Raw genomic sequence first — 13,784 nt, forward strand, 5'->3', positions numbered from 1 at the left:
AACCCAACCCTGCCCATACAAACATTTTGTACAGCTGCCTTGAAATACAATTCACTGAAATAGAGTTGAAAGTTTTATGGCATTGCAGCATAGCCACAGCAGGGGGTAGGTGTGACCTTAGCACACAGTGAGCCCAGATAATTCCAGTGTTTCCTGAAGGAAACAAAAGCTAGAGCTGTAGCAAATGAGCAATCTGCTTAAATGTTTAGGGTTGCAAAATTTTTTCATCAGGTGATGAGAAACTGTAAGGTCATTGCTTTTGCTGTAAGATGTTTTTAAATACAACTGCAATCCGATGTTGCAGTTTATAAATTTTCCATATATGTGTCTTTTCCCTCACCCTCCTTAACAGACTTGCAGTAAGGAGAAATACAAAGCAAAATTTAACCTGACTGTTGCTACTTCTTTATTCATGCATTTCTCAGTTTTCAGGCGTTGGGCACTTAATAGTTACTGCGACTTCATTGTAGCTTTCCCTTACATAGCGCTCGTCACTTCTCCATCGCTTTTGTGTTTCACCTAGGACCAAATCTGTCTGGAAAGCTGCAATAGGGAATGGGCTTTGTAGCCTACATGGGGTGTCCCAAGTCCTCCCGCTCCTGCTTCGGCTCTGCCCCCCAGAATACTGAGAGCAGTACCGCTGGACTCACGTACAGGAGATGGGGAACTGAAAAAAAGGATGAAGATGTATGCACAGCCTGTCTAAAAAACTGAGCGTTATACAGCAGTCATACTTCATGTTAAACTGGTGCCCACAATGCCACCAGAGAGGGCAAGGGAAAAAGAGAAGCAATAAAGGTTTAGGTAAGTTTGTTATTTTTCAGTATGTCTCAAATAAAAAGGAAGGTATCCAGTTACAGGAATGTTAGAAAGAGGCAGGAAATGAAAAACACTCACAATCATCTTAATTAGCTTACCACACCTTTGCTTGACTAATGTCCAGATTCAATTAAGGGATTCCAAGCTAACATTTTTCTTTTCTTTTTTTTTTTTTTTTTAAAAACAGAAGAAAGGCTTTTTCCCACCCAGCATGGTCACCTTCCTGTGCTCGCCGTTGAACAGCGATAAAAGGTGTTTTTAGCTCAGCGGTGCAGGGCGTTCAGTGAAAGCAGCCAGAACCCAGCCAGGCAGCTTTGCCTGGTCCCTCGTGCAGTTTTGTAGCCTGCTATGTGCTCCGATACCCGTACAATAAGGGTGTAAGTGCTGTAGACAGTCGCAAGCAAATGCTGCAGCACAATATGTCATGAAATGGACTTTGAAATGCTGGGAACTGAAATTTGTTTAGCTGAGGGACTGTCCTTGTGTGTCACAGCTCTACAGGCACAGGTGCTTGAGTTGCTAAGTAAAGCAGGGAGAAGAAAGGATTCTTACAGGAGGAAGGCTGCTCCTCCCCGCAGGTGGGACCCCACTATGCTTTTCCTCTTCCAACTCTCCAACGGGGCAAATAACAAAGTTATCTGGCCTTGGGTGTTATAGCAATAAGTATAAGCAGGAGCCTCTCTGCATACCGTGCCTGGGCATCAGCTATAAACAATTGGTCTTATCACTCTGAGAGAGTGAACACTGTCTGCACAATATGCTGTTAATTTCAGTAGTTAGAAGAGGCCCAGCTAAGAAGCGAAGTTACTGAACAAAATTGGTCCTGTTTTACCACAAACTAGGACATTTGGTGAATGGATTTGTGTGGCCTGCCTCACCGTCACTGCTGGTGGTGTATGATGAACAGGTTGTTGTCACCCATGCCAGCTCAGACAGCCAGGGGTGGCAACGGAAACTTCTGGGTTAGATGCCCCTCTTCAGGAGGGGGACCATGATGGTGGGAGAGAAAAAGAGCTTGGCATTAGAGGGCAGAGGAAAGGCTGGCTGAAAGGCTGCTGCAGGCAGGTGTAAAAGATGCAGCGGTATGGGAGCCAGCAATGTGCCTTGGTGGCCGAGAAGGCCAATGACATCCTGGGGTGCATCAAGAAGAGTGTGGCCAGCAGGTCAAGGGAGGTCATCCTCCCCCTCTACTCTGCCCTAGTGAGGCCGCATCTGGAGTATTGTGTCCAGTTTTGGGGTCCCCAGTTCAAGAAGGACAGGGAACTGCTGGAGAGGGTCCAGCAAAGGGCCACAAAGATGATTAGGGGATTAGAACATCTCTCTTACGAGGAAAGACTGAGGCACTTGGGTCTTTTCAGTCTGGAGGAAAGAAGACTGAGGGGGGATCTTATTAATACTTACAAATACTTAAAGGGAGGGTGCCAGAGGGATGGAAGCAGTCTTTTTTCAATGGTGCCCAGTGATAGGACAAGGGGTAATGGGCACAAACCTGAACATAGGAAGTTCCATCCTAACATGAGGAGGAACTTCTTTACTTTGAGGGTAGCAGAGCACTGGAACAGGCTGCCCAGAGAGGTGGTGGAGTCTCCACTCTGGAGACATTCAAAACCCGCCTGAATGCTGTCCTGTGCAACCTGCTGCAGGTGACCCTGCTCGGGCAGGGGAGTTGGACTAGATGATCTCCAGACATCCCTTCCAACCCTGACCATTCTGTGATTCTGTGGGAGCAGGACCAGAGGTGGGGAGTACCGGCTGGCAGCAGCCAGGCACCCGCCTGCGCTGTACTGTGACCCGGGACAGCTGCTGGGTTGCGACTGCTGTTTGCCAACGCTTATCTCAACGGGGCGACAAGCTCCTGCACTGCAGTGTATGGAGTAAAAGCACCAGGTACTTTGTTGTGCCACCCAAGAGGGCATGTTTCAGCTTGGGAAGAGACACCGAGAAGCACAGAATGGCTGTACAGGCAGGCTGTGAAACACCAGGAGGTAGAAAACACATGGAAGAGGGGAAGGATTAAGTGTCATAGGAACTGGTAACTCACTCGAGAAGCCAGAGACTTAGGAGAGGAAGACTGAAGAGAGAAAGGATGCGGGGATGATGAAGCAGAGGTATTCTGGTGAAGGAGGGGCCCCAACTTCATTTTCCTAAGTTGAAATCTTTGAAGGTGGGTACCTTTGTGAATCACACCTCTCTGAACTAGAGAGTCTGCTTGATTTATTTTGAGACCAGAGTATTTAAGATTTGCATTTGCAAGCTTTTGTCCCAAAGTAAGTGCTATTCAGGCACACATAACGCCTGGCATAATACATGGTTGACAAAAATCAAAATGAAAACATGTAATTAACAATATACTTCAGGAAGCCTAGGAACACACTGCAAAAGGGACCTTGTGGGCTCAATTTGTCTTTATAGGTGACTATTTCATACAGTCATCTCCACAAATTTATTAAAATCTATCTAAAGAGTATTTTGCTTTCTTTCTCCTATTAGTATTCCAGAACCTTTTGTTAGGAACTTTGACCACAGCCAAGCCACACACACCTATTTGCTCAAGGCAACATTGTTCCTTTGTTTAAATATGCTTTCTCACTCCTTGTGTATAGTTCACTCCTGTATTTATAGAGCACAGTTGCGTTCTTCCTTAGCCTTTATTTTGCGAGGATGAATAAGTCAAGCTCTTCCAGTTTACTCCTGTATATTAAGAATGCCCAGTGCTAATCCTGTAGCTGTTCGCTGCACATGCTCCAGCTGAATTCATCTGCCTTCCAACACGGGTGATGAATATTGTAAACACAACTCCAGGTGCAGTTTTACAAGCACAACAGCGTTAATATTTCTCCGTCGCTCTTGAAAAATTCCTCCCCCGAACACTCTGGAATTGCACTTGTCTTTTGCTCAGCCACGTTACACACCACCAGTAGCTCAAAGCCAATTTATGATTAACCAATGCACTCGGGGCTTTCTCTGTCTCCATTGCTTTCAATGGATAAGCATTTCTGGTATGAGCTGAGAGCTCATTATTAAGCTTCTAGGTTCATGACCCTGTACTCCTTCTCGTTACTGCTATTCAAACTGTCGGTGTTTTCCAGTTTTTCCTGTAGAATACCACTCTCCACTGTTTTGACAGTAACTCCCAGCTTCATGTCATCAGAAACAAAGAATGTGTCCTTGGAATAACTTTACTTATCGCTATAACTTTACCCTCACTGCAATCCTTTTCCAAGCCGTTGTTGCCAATGGACTTAGAGAACGATAAAATCCAGCTTCTCCTATGTGGCCTCTGTAAGTGTCACCCCTGATGAATCGTGACAATGCGCTGCCTGTTGACACCAGCTAGATACAGGCTGAGGAGCTGCAGCTGTCCTTAAAAAACTGGGGGTTTGGTCCTCACCTTATTTCATAACAGGCTTGCTTTGAAGGCTACAAGCAAACAGAGCCCTGTTGTGATAAACACAGGGCAAGGATATCAAGAAAAGAACCTGCCCCTCAAAAGAGCTTGCATCTATTGTGCATCTATCCAAAAACCCCCATAAAAACAACAACAAAAAAAACCCGCCCCAGGATAATAAGCTATTGTGAACAAGAGCTGCCTTTTTGCTTTGTAACCACGGTGCTGGAAACATAAGAGCCTGAATGATCTACTCTCAATTGCAAACAATGGAAACACGCTGAATCACTAAAACCAAACCTTCAATAGGCAAAATGCAGCCTTGTCACTAAGACAAACTGCTAATAGCAACAATGAGGCTTGGAACAGCTTGTATGGAGCCAAACTGGCTCTCGTACTTCAGCTGAAGTTCATCCAAAGTTGAACAGGGAAGTCTCCAGATGGTCACTGCAACTGGGGCTAGAAGGAGGGGTCATTATGTTACTTTCTTGTTCATACACAAAGTGCAGAATTTTTTTTAATGCCTAAAATTAAGACTTACCCCCAGAGGAGTGGACAGGATAAACCACGAAGGAAAATTGCATCACTTAAACAGGGAAGATGTTACTGCTTTAAAAAGATATCATAGTCATAGTCATTGGCAGTTATTAACTGCAAAAACAGGGGGAAAAGAACAATTGTGTTGCAAAGTTTGTGCTGTGCTTTTTTCATACAGTATTCTGTAAAACAGTGCTATTTCTGTTACAGGAGAAAACGTCTAACCTCACAGTATTTAAACAGACAAGCAACAAAATCCTTTTTTGCAGCCCCCAGGGGGATGTTCATGTTGTTGAACTGAGCTGTAAGTTACACTTCATTCCGGGTCTTCCATTTTGGGTCGTATTTGTGTCTGTCCCCTGTGCTACACAACCACGCTGACAATGCAGATTTTGCCAATACAGGCTGGCTCAGGGAGAGCACAAAATGCCTCAAAAACACTTTCAGAGGGAGGCATCGGCTCTGAATTAACCTGCCTGCTCCCAGGGACACCAGCTTGCCTGCTGGGCAAGGTGCTGGGCTCCATCAGCTTGGTCACGCCACAAGTCAGAGACCATATTTAGGAGGAAAAGCTGCCCCTGAGAGGGCTGTGCACTACAGCAGGGCAGAGAATGTCCTTGGGGAGCCCTGAGGGCAGACCTGGTGCCTCTCCAGAAGTGCTGGCCCAAAGGAAAACTAGTATCAAGTTTAGGAGAGGGGCATTTCTCAGGACTGTTTTTTTAATGGATCTGTACTTACAGTTTCGAGGTTTAGCGATGATAATAATTATTAGGCTGCTTAGCTTCCAAGGACTCATTTATGTTTCTTCATTTCCCATCCCAGTCTTGAATCAATCACAAGGTTCGAAGCACCTATAGCAGCATGCACAGGGTGAGTGGGAGGAACATATAAAAGCCATGAGGGCTGTGTGAAACACTGACTATGCGGTTGAGGCAACAACATCTCCCAAGGCACGGGGTCTGCCCTGGGGAACGTGCCTAAAATCCTCAGGGAGGAACAAGGACCCAGCTCTGCTCATGCCTGTTTGATTTGGGACTTAGAGCACCCGGTTGACAGAATCACCCTCAAAGCCAAAAAAACATTCACTCTGTGTTGTAGCCAACACTGCTGCGCATCTTTGCCCCATGAGACCTTCTCACTTGAGTGCGGCCCAGCAGGACCACAGCACATCCAGGCAGGAGGGACACCCTCACACAGCAAGCATAGAGGCCATAACTGGTCTTCAGCCAAAGGGAGAGGAGATTACACCTCCTAGTGTCTCTCCCGGGGCAGGAACTCAGTGAAGCACACTATTCTTAGACAAAAATACTCTTCGTTTTGTCCCCAGAATATATACTGAGACATTGCAGGTGCCAAGTGTATTTCTCCCACCTGGCATGTTTTTTCTTGAAAATGAGATTCCCCTTTTCTAGTACACGCTACAAGAGGAAAGGATGGTGGTGGGGAAATTGTAGTGTGCCTTAAGAAATGAAGGGAGATGAAATGGACTGCCAAAGGAGAAACTTATTTTTGCAAGCAAGTCAGCAAAATATTCTAATGCATCTACTCTTCAAGCACAGTTACATTTGCAAACAGCCTGATGAAAGGGAGGTGCGTTGTTCCAGTTCCATCATCTCAGCGAGACCGAATTGGAGTGCTGAAGTATTAGGACTTGAGCTAACATGCTTTGAACCTGGTGAAAAAGACTTCAGCTAAACCCGCTCTGAACTAGCATCCTAACTGAAAATAAAGAAGATAATTATTTCCCTTTCTTCTTTAAAAGTGAGACTCTAAGACAAGTTATGGCATAGAGGAACTTCAGGGAACTATTGTTCTTCTCTGTGCAACCTTTGTGCTTTTCCTGTAGACCATCTCTGACTCCTGCTCTTCCAGTCTGACACTTCAATGCCACTAAATTTGTTCCATTTAAAACCAAGATTTCCTAATGAATTTGGCCAATAAACATGGAATTCATTGACAGATTGGAGGTGGTGGAGGAAACCTTTCAAAAGTGAGAAGAAAACTGGTCCTACTTACTGTAAACGGAGTGGACGTGCTGTTGTCAAAAAGAGACATCAGTAAACATAGTAATGTGTATGTTTGCCTAACAAACGTGTCCAAAACTTCCTCCTCCTGCCATTCTTCACTCTGAAAGCACAGACATTCCCTAAACTGTTGCCTGTGTCTGTCACGAGCAAACTCACTAAACAAACGTCACATTTCTATGCAGTCTAGTATTACCAGAGTGAAGGTGCTATTGAATTAACAACACTTTGAAGCCATTTTAGAGCTTATTTCAATCTTATTTAAGATATGAGAATTTAACTCATCTCAAATTCCCGTTCTTACTGTCAGAAATCGCTGTCATTGCCTTAAGTATCATTTAGCACAGTGGATGGGTGGAGGACAGGAAGACTAAATACTGCTTAATTATTCTGTTGATCTATTTCATTTTTAAGTCTTTCTTCTAAGAATTGCTGCAAGCACTAACCCTTATCTGTAATTACCATTAAGGAACATTGGCAAGAAACAGTTCTGAAAAATTATGAACTCTCCGAACATGAAGATGAAATCTGAAAATGAGTTTCATTATTCATGAATAGCCTTTGGAGACATCTAACTGTTTCTATAAGGCTGACATTGTCAGGTCTCTACCCATATGCCACTTTTATAACATCTGTTATAGTTTTCTATTTTTCAGTATATTAATTTTTACCAATAGGTAGGAGGCGCTGGTTTTCTCTGCTTTACTGAGGAAGAGCAGCTGCACAGAGAAACTGAAGATACCATTTTCAAACTGATCTTTTTCAGAAGCGACTTAGCTCTTGGACTCACAGCAACCCATTTTGAAAGCTTATGGAGCCATTGGACTTGAGGTTGCCTTCCAGGAACCTGATGAAACATTAGAAGGACAAGACCAATACTCAGAAACTGCACTTGTTTCACATTACGATAAATAATTTTTCTGACTATTCTGCTGAAGTAGGCAGAACTATTTATTTACTCCTTATTTACTCGTAGGCTGGGTTTGTGTCACTCCCACTTTCTACACAAATGTCAACTACCATCCAGGAAAAAAAAAATCACTCTACAACTCTAAATATGTGATAGCAACATTAGTTTTATCAGCCACCTCTTATAATGACATTACAAAGCTCTCAGGTTAGTTTGATGGGAAATAGTTTTCTATCAGCCTGTTGACACTCATTATATTGTTTTCAAAGTGTTATCTGTCCAGTCCCCCCATCAAGGTTTCTATTATTTTTCCTGTGACTAAGACCCAACAGCCCTATGCTCGGCTGTGTCCATTGACATGCTAATAGGTTTAACACATTAGCTTCCTTCGGTCCTTCCTTGGGGCTTCCCCAGTGGCTCCTGACAGCCTCTCAGCCCCTCCCCCGCCCTCAGTTTCCTGGAGGGAAGTTACGCATTTTCAAATGTTTAGCTGCAATTTAGCATTCTCCCAAATTATTACCAGAGGGAAAGGTATCCTACAGTCATATGACAGGGCTATAACATCCCTGATTTGTATCTGCAAATATCTTTAAGTCCTTTCTCTGCTCTTTTCGCCAATGGCACCAGTACGTGATCAGGAGCACAGCCGGGCTGAGAAGGGAATGTAGATTTTTATTCTTAAGAAGCTTAGGGCTTGAGTGTTTAATATCTTACCTTGTCTCAAGTGTTTAGTATCTTATCCTACAAGAGCTGCATCAGCTTTTCCATTTAGAAGTTTCTGTCTTATATTTGTTACTCTCAGCTTCCCCATTCTTCCATTTATTATATATTCACAGAGAGGAGGATTATTATTTCAACAGCTCCCTCTCAGACAGGGTGTTGTTGTTTTTCTTGAAACTAACGTACCCTTATTTTTTCCCAGTTATGGCTTATTAGGCAACCTGTAAAATATTCTTAGATGTTTTCCAATTAGCATTTACATTTCCCCCCCCAACTGACTTAGTTCGGAATTGTTTTCTGCTTTGTGAAATTGTATCAGCTAAAGCTACTGATTTGCATTTTGTTTGCGTTCAACAAATATAATCAAGTTATGAACATTTTTATTTATTTATTATACCTCTAATTTTTAGTACTGTGGTTACTCTCCTCTGCTGAGGCAAAAGTCTGTTCTAGAGTTTCCCTGGTCTCTGGTGCAATACTTTTTAAGCAAGAAAATTAAGATTGTTATTTAGTGATTCTGAAGATGCTTCAGTGCTGGCAACAGGACACTGCCAGCATATGTCTTTTGGATTAATGTCTCCCACAAAAATGCAACCTTCTTTTTCCTCCTATACATTATAGACAGTAGCTGAAGGACCCAGTCATCTGTTCCTCCATAAAAAGGGCTGCTCTCTCACAGACAGCAACTCATACGCCATTCTGCACTTTTCATGGAGGGAAATCAATCCATGAGATCATTTCTTTGTGATTTGTCACTAGTAAATAAATCATGCTCCTTTTTTTTTTTTCTTTTTGGTCATAGTGTGCTGTTTCTCATCCCCTTCTGTCCACTAAACCTTTTTTAAGAGGATATAACCAGTGATTTAAAGATTTCAGTCACCAGAAATTTCCCATCAAGTTCCAGCAATGCCACCTTTATTGAATTTATGCTCATAAATGAGCAATTCCAGTTCCTCTGTTTATTATCTAGGACCCTCGCGTTGGTTTAAGCAGCTAAATGATTTCTCCTTATCATGTCCTTGGGCATTTGGGTTGGTTTTATTCACCATGGCATGTTTTGGGGTTAAACGGGCGCTCATTTGTTTCCCGTTTTCACTTTTCTCTAATGCTGGGGTTGCCGGAGGTCGCACGCACTCCACTCTCTGTCCCTTTCTCACAAAGGGCAGAAGCAGCAGAGTTTCCCCCGGCTGGCTCAGGGTCTGCCCACTCACCAGAAACCCTCCAAGAAGAAGAGCTTTCCTTCTCCTCCTTGGCCAAACAAATTTATGCCTGCAGCCTTTCTTAGTATATATCTTTCTTAATACTTGACTGTGTGTTGCTTCACCTCTCCCTCCCCCCTTAAAAAAAAGCCAAAACACTGCCCCATGAGTAATTTTGCACCTCAGAGGAGGGTAGGCAGGAATGAAACTTAAAAGAAAAAATAATTCTTTGTGTGTATCCGTATCCTTGCTCTTAGCTTTCATTTTTTTTATAGGAAACATGGTGTTAAAAATATCAGGGGTCAGTTAAAGCTTGAAGTTGTTTTATTGCACATAAATTCAGGCATTAATGATGCAGTCCTGTCCTTTGATTTTTAGTATGATACAAAATTTCATCAAGATGGTTATCCTGCACAAATAATCAAAACCACAGAAGCCCATTCTTGAAATCAGTGCCGTGGCATATCAGAGATGTATTGGATACCGAATGAGAACAGCTTCAGCAATCTCCTGTCAACGCCTTGCAAAACAGTCCTTTTACAGGATGTGCTGTAAAACCGGACCAATTACTTTTACAGATTGTAGTACAAATCAAAGAGTAATTAGTACTTAACAGCAATAATGAAAGAAAGTGAGAAAAATAGTGAAATAAAAGAGAGAAAAAGCAAGTTATTCAAAGTAATTGCACTTCCACCTATTTATTTAATGTTTGCCACTTTCAAATCTTGTCATCTTGCCAATACAGTAGCACAATGTTCTGCTGCTAGTCCTTTATATGTCTTCGTAGAATAAGAATCTTAGTTACAGTATTCCCTTACTCTCAGAAACGATTCTTTCCTAATCCAAATCTCCTAATGGCTCAGCATTTTGTGCTGAGAGATCTTACATCATTTGGGGAGATCAAATAAGCAACTTTTCAGTTGCATGTCCTAAAGGAACTATTGTCTATACAGACACTTAAAATCCAAGACTTTTTTTCCTCCCACATCTGAAGTGTTTTCTTACTTAGGAGATATTTATTGTGTTCTCTGTAACCGCTTCTTACTCGGTTTGCTTAGCCCAATACAAAATTCACATTTAATGACCTCCTTATTATTTCAATTGTCTAGAGGAACTTGATTGAATTCAAAGCCAATACCACTGCAAGGGTATTGTAGGTCTAAAAGATTTCCTTGCAAGTCTGTTGGAAGAAAGAAAAAGAACAAAACAAACCTAGGCTAGAAAATAGCTGCCAAGAACAAAGGTACAGGCTGCGTTAACAAGCATGGCTGAATGGCACCCAGGATTTTATACTCTTTCATCAATACTCCATGGACCTCAGGATCCCCGAGTTCTCCAAAATGTCAGGGCTTGGTTTTATTTTTGGATCTATGTCTCCAGATCTATGGCTATGAAAACATGAAACAAGTGCAAATCGCTACAGCGTTAATGCCCAAAGTTGGCAGCCAGACTAAATCAATGGTGTTTGGAAAGTGTGAATTGCCTCACGCATTTCAATGGTGCTTGGTCTCCAGGCTGCGGACAACCATTTGGATAATGAGTTTTTTAGCTGTTTCATCACTGATCATTCGACAAAAACCGTTAAGGAAACGTTACTAGCTGTATGCCAGTTGCTTTCTAGCCAGTGGTCAAAACCCTCCAGATTCATCCTTCACAATTCCTATGGCGTATCAATGAACTGATCATACGGACCTTTTAGATACCATGAAACCCAGGCACCGCATAAAACACTGCATATACCAGAAGCATGGGGAAAGCAAATGTATGAATGTATTGTTCACAACTGCGCAGAAACTCACCAGTTTCGGAGTGGCTGCTTGGACTTTCCAGCCTGCCCTGACCTCGTGTCACAGCAGCCTTGAAGCAACCTTCAGGTCCTGCTTGTTGCCGAGCATCCAGGTGTACCTGCCTTGTGTAAATTGGTCTGTCAGCAAAAGAAATGATTAGCTTTACATCTCAATGAAAAAGATTATGCTTTTGTCTGCTGTGCGGGAGTGGAGGAGAACTTGGACTTGTTTGCGAAGCCACGTGTTAGTAATATGTGGCAGGATGAACGTAAAGCTTTTAAAGCCTGATTTAAAGTCAAACTCACTTCGGAAGACCTCCATTGTTTTAGTTAGTGTGATTTATTTTTAGTTGGTTTGGGTTTTGTGGTTGGTTTTTTGTTTGTTTGTTTGTTTGTTTGGGTTTTTTTAAAATACAACAATCCACTGCAGGGATTTTTACCTGTTGTAGCTAAGTCTGTTTATATTTCCTTTTCTGCATTGGAACAGCTACCTATTACAGAGCACCTCTACAGTGTTGTAGTAACCATGTCTGTATCTGTGGTTGTGTACAGAGCAGACAATCTGCAAAAAGGCGCAAGTACCTGAAATCTCTGTTTTTTCCAGTGCACAGGTTGCTCTAACAAGTGGTATTACCTTTCTTTGCAAACCTTGTTTGCTTTATGCTGCACCCACATTAATGAGCTTGTGCCACTTTATCTACCCTGACAGGCCATAGCACAATAAGCTGTGCTCTGTAGGCACGTCCAAAGGAGCACGAAAGGGGAAACTAGAACAGGTTCCTGCATTTTGGACCTGCATTTTAAGCAACATTTACTCCCTGCCTCCTCCCTGGCCAGCCCTCAGACAGGGCAATTTCTTTCCTAGAGCTTTTAATGGTTTCCAAAGAGCTGCTCCGATCATCCTGCCTTGCCCACATCCTTCACCAAAGTTACTGGGTACCGCTCACCTGAGGAAACCTGCTGGCACAGGCAGTGAGGATGGAGCCGGTCTCCTGGCAGCCCCCACGGATGCCACTCCTAAACTGGGATCATGGCCCTCTTAGCTCCATGTTCAGAGAGCAGACCTGCCTGATGGCCATATCTCCCCTTCCAGCGCCACCGGTACCCGAGGCAGCAGTGTTGTGCCGCAGCCTCCCTTTGCTCCAGGGCTCCACATGCTGGGTGTAGCTATGGCCCCATTGAAGCATTGCAAACCGAGCCTCAGGTTCTTCCCTGGGGGTGCAGGGGTGTAGACATAACAGCCCTTGCATCCTTGTGCCCGGCCAGTCCTTATCGCGTTCTCCTGCATGTGATCGGTTGTGCAAGCATTTTGCCCTTCCATATCGAATAACCTGACCTAAGGTGTCTCACATGATGGGATGCAGGGAAATTGAGAAGCCTGAATTGCTATGGTTTCACCTTTCTAAAGTGAAACACCTGAACCAACAACATTTTTATGCTTCTGAAGCCTGGGGACCTGCATTTTTTGATCGTCCTTTTGAAAAAATGCAGTAGGACTGTTTTTCACAGAAACAAACCAAGAACAAAAGAGACTGATACCAAAACAGAAATATTAGTATAGAGAACAAACACGTAAGATTTGGCTGAAGGAGTGGAGGGAGAAGGTCTGACTGAAAATACCATGCAGATACCTTCTGATTATCTCTAGCCTAAAGTCCCAAAGCCATGCTGAGGTGTAAAACTTCCCATCTCATCAGCAAATGGAATAGCATCCCTAAACACCCACAGCATTCTGCAAACTAAGCAAAACTGAGCTGCTGACTTTGTGAACATGCACTCAATGTGATGTAATTATCATATCATTTTGCAGTGTACCATCAAGAATTTGAGCAGGAAGAGCTTCATCCTTTCTGCTGTGCGACTGAAAAGCCAACAAAATACATCATACACCTTCTCTAAGGAGCACTGCCACTGTGAGTTTTAAAGTAACAATGACCGAAAGGATTAATGTTTGTTTAGTCTTAAATCAATGCTTCACATTCACTTGGATTCAGGGGAGAAATAAAGCCTTTAATCTTCCAGCAGTTCACCCAACTAAAAAATATAAATATACTGGAAATATTTTTGAGAGTGTAAAACTGAAATATGCTTTCTTGCCACCTCTGATTCTGTTCTCAGCTATAAACTGAAGAATCAGAATATTATGACTATGATTATTATGTGATGGTACTTTTATCCAAGGCAGGAGGTAAAGTTCCTTGCTCCCATCACCCTGCAGTATTGCTGGCATTCTTGGTACCTGAGCAGCCGTGACGTGTTGCCAATGTTAAAACAGCAGCTGGCTGTTTATACCTCACAAACATATACAGTTTTCTCTCGGAAAGTGCATCTTCTGAAAGTCCAGGATGGCCAATAAAGTCAAGCCTGGTCTGGCAATGGTTTTCAAAGAAGATATTGTGCA

This window comes from Charadrius vociferus, unplaced genomic scaffold (assembly GCF_000708025.1).
Source record: "Charadrius vociferus isolate BGI_N301 unplaced genomic scaffold, ASM70802v2 scaffold129, whole genome shotgun sequence".
NCBI lineage: Eukaryota > Metazoa > Chordata > Aves > Charadriiformes > Charadriidae > Charadrius > Charadrius vociferus.